The sequence below is a fragment of the Schistocerca americana genome, chromosome X, assembly GCF_021461395.2.
Source record: "Schistocerca americana isolate TAMUIC-IGC-003095 chromosome X, iqSchAmer2.1, whole genome shotgun sequence".
In the NCBI taxonomy this organism is placed as follows: domain Eukaryota; kingdom Metazoa; phylum Arthropoda; class Insecta; order Orthoptera; family Acrididae; genus Schistocerca; species Schistocerca americana.
In genome coordinates, this window is record NC_060130.1 from 657382584 (window position 1) to 657386542 (window position 3959).

Sequence of the window (3959 nt, forward strand, 5' to 3'; positions counted from 1 at the left end):
ATGTGTCGTTGGGTCAGCATGTGAACACATAGGGTCTGTCTGCTGCTGAGCTCCAGGTTCAACAATGTACGATGAACGCTGTGCTCCGAAACACTTGTGCGTGAACCAGCGTTGTGCTCTTTCGGCAGAGATGGTACGGATCAATATCTATCCAACTTAAGAGAGCAGACAAGCGTCCGAACCCCACATTCTGTGAAGAGTCGTGGACGTCCAATCATTTAGCGCCAAGTGCTTGTTTCACTGGCCTGCTACCTCTTTCCGTAGATACTCATGAACGTTCAACCAGCCTTGCCGTTTTCTAGATATTCGTTCACAGACTCTGCTTAATAATAATCTACCCTTTGTAAAAGCCGCTTATCTCAATGGATTTTCCAGTTTGCAGCCCATATCTTCGCTATGGTGACCCCCGTGTGTGTGTGCTCCGCTTACATAGTTTTGTTACCGCATCACGTGCCCGCAACGCCACCAGGCGGCACCCAATGTCGAGGTGGGCAATGCTCTAATGTTTTAACTGATCAGTGTATGCGATTCTCTCTCAACCAGTAGGGCTGTCAAGGTATTCATACCTTCACTACCTAGATGATGTATTGACTTGTTTAAAATTCACTCGCGTCTGTGATACCTGTGTGTCAGCAGTCTGTTGTCTGAGACAAGACAAACAAACAACCAACACAAAAAATGGAGTTTATATAAGATCATATGCCGGGAGTGTCAATCTTGCTACATTGGACAGACTAGGAGGTCAATCTGCACCAGGCTTAAAGAACATCATAGGACCTAGAGATTGAAGAAGCCTGATTCCGACTTTGCAGAACATTGCATTAACAAAAACCATAAACACATAATAGTTGTAGAAGTCTTACGCACAGGAGAAAAGGGGAAAAACTCAGCCAGGTAGAAATTCTAAAAATTAAAAAAAAACAGATGCGTATATCCCCACACCTATTATTAAATGAGCAAACCAGATTCAATATTTCACCTCTTTTAGATGATATCACAACTCCTAGATATAAGCAAAACTTTGAGCTTCAGCCAACGAGTAGATAAAAAGTTCTAGTCTGATGCATTACTTTATTCCTAGGTATGTTTAGTCACGTTTGTGTAATTGCTGAATTGTGTTATTTCATATGTAATTTGTCAAAGAAATTGTCATTGAAGTATTTTTACATTAAGAGATGCATTAAGAATTTGAGATATTTAGCCGGCCGAAGTGGCCGAGCGGTTGTAGGCGCTACATTCTGGAGCCGCGCGACCGCTACGGTCGCAGGTTCGAATTCTGCCTCGGGCATGGATGTGTGTGATGTCCTTAGGTTAGTTAGGTTTGAGTAGTTCTAAGTTCTAAGGGACTGGTGACCTCAGAAGTTAAGTCCCATAGTCCTCAGAGCCATTTGAACAATTTTGAGATATTTATATTTGCCTTATCATCATGTTTATCTTCGCTTTGTCATCCTTGGAATCAGTAATGTAATTGAAAATGGGCTCATAACCCGAAACCTAGGTTGTGCAGTAACCATAATAAAATTTGTGAAATAAGGCAATTAGTTAATTTACAGTATTTCACCAAGAACCACAGTTGAAGGTTGATTTCTGCATTGGTCGTGAGGCACGTTATTCGGTAGGCGCAAGATACGATTTACGTGTGGACAGTTCCAACTGTCGCCCGTTGGCTGGCGCCGGACGAAGCGTATCTTGTGTGGCCACGCTGGGCGGTTGCGTTCACACGGGGCGTCGCTACTTGGCAAACGACACCTGTTGAGCCACGATGCTGGTGGCGCCACGCCGCACGCCTTGCTATGTCGCCCGCGTCCACACACGGCACGCCGCCTTCAGCATTCTGTCGTACAGAACTACAACTGTGTAAGTACAATGGATTGCCCTCAAGCACCCGGACTGAGGGAGATTCCTCACCGTATGCGAAGCAGCATCTTTTTTCCAGCTCTGTGAGCTCGTGAGATTCATTTGAGCTAAGACTTCTGCAAACTGACAAGATAAGCATCTATGATACGTCCAGTTCACTGAGAAATGAATGTAAAAGTGAAACTTCCTGGCAGATTAAAACTGTGTGCCCGACCGAGACTCGAACTCGGGACCTTTGCCTTTCGCGGGCAAGTGCTCTACCAACTGAGCTACCGAAGCACGACTCACGCCCGGTACTCACAGCTTTACTTCTGCCAGTACCTCGTCTCCTCCCTTCCAAACTTTACAGAAGCTCTCCTGCGAAACTTGCAGAACTAGCACTCCTGAAAGAAAGGATATTGCGGAGACATGGCTTAGCCACAGCCTGGGGGATGTTTCCAGAATGAGATTTTTCACTCTGCAGCGGAGTGTGCGCTGATATGAAACTTCCTGGCAGATTAAAACTGTGTGCCCGACCGAGACTCGAACTCGGGACCTTTGCCTTTCGCGGGCAAGTGCTCTACCAACTGAGCTACCGAAGCACGACTCACGCCCGGTACTCACAGCTTTACTTCTGCCAGTACCTCGTCTCCTACCTTCCAAACTTTACAGAAGCACTCCTGCGAACCTTGCAGAACTAGCACTCCTGAAAGAAAGCAAAGCTGTGAGTACCGGGCGTGAGTCGTGCTTCGGTAGCTCAGTTGGTAGAGCACTTGCCCGTGAAAGGCAAAGGTCCCGAGTTCGAGTCTCGGTCGGGCACACAGTTTTAATCTGCCAGGAAGTTTCATATCAGCGCACACTCCGCTGCAGAGTGAAAATCTCATTCTGGATTGTAAAAGTGTTTATATATTTACGTATACAAGTTTAACGATTGCCACTATGAATTTTCACTCTGCAGCAGAGCGTGCGCTGATCTGAAACTTCCTGGTAAATTAAAACTGTGTGTGAGATCGGATCTCGAATTGCTTTTCGCTGGCTAATGATGTACCGACTGAGCTATCTAGGCCGGCCGAAGTGGCCGTGCGGTTAAAGGCGCTGCAGTCTGGAACCGCAAGACCGCTACGGTCGCAGGTTCGAATCCTGCCTCGCGCATGGATGTTTGTGATGTCCTTAGGTTAGTTAGTTTTAACTAGTACTAAGTTCTAGGGGATTAATGACCTCAGCAGTTGAGTCCCATAGTGCTCAGAGCCATTTGAGCTATCTAGGCAGGACTAACAACCCCGAAAGGTGCATGCGAAAGTAAAGCTGTGGGGATAGGTTGTATGTCGTAATTGTATAACTTGTGTCTGGGTAGGTTCCGTCGTGCACAAACAATTTTTTGTTCTTTTTACCAAGACATGTTCCGCTGAAACTACAGTACAAATGGTTCAAATGGCTCTAAGCACTATGGGACTTAACATTTGGGGTCATTAGTCCACTAGACTTAGAACTACTTAAACCTAACTTATCTAAGGACAACACATACATCCATGCCGGAGGCAGGATTCGAACCTGTGACCGTAGCAGCAGCGCGGTTCCGGACTGAAGCGCCTAGAACCGGTCGGCCACAGCGGCCAGCAGCTACAGTACAATCAGTGAGGTTTTGTTTCTTTCTATTAAAGAACAGGAAAATTGCTATTTACTATCTGTTCATGTAGGATATCGGTTTTAAGAAAGGTACTCACAAATTTGAAAGCAAAGTTTTTTATCTGTCTTGTTAACACATGCTGTGGGTTTTTGTGGCTTTCTGCATTATGTGTTATAGCTGTTTTTATTTCATAGTTTGTCATCTGGAACCATAGAGAAATTTATGTAGAAAGTTATTTACATCGAAAATTCACAACTGAGAATGTCAGACTGTTATGGTTAACATTACTGTATTTTAATATGTGTGAAAGATTGTGTGCTTGTGTGCATGCGTTTGTGTCTCTATATGTAATACGCGATAAGTTTCCACTTACTTGTTCAGGTTTCCTCACTATCTTCACTACTAAACTTCACTTTTAAACTTACACTGTGCCACTGGTTACAATCTAAGAAAAATAGATGGTGTACAGCTGAATCTTGTTTTCTTCTTAAGTTCC

The 3959-nt window shown here is 44.7% G+C and overlaps 1 non-coding gene across 1 annotated transcript; it reads left to right on the forward strand.

Annotated features, from left to right (window-relative positions):
• Positions 1-2581: 2581 nt before the first annotated feature.
• Positions 2582-2656, forward strand: Trnas-uga. The gene has a single exon. It is a non-coding gene; the product is annotated as a tRNA-Ser (tRNA).
• The last annotated feature ends 1303 nt before the right edge of the window (positions 2657-3959 follow it).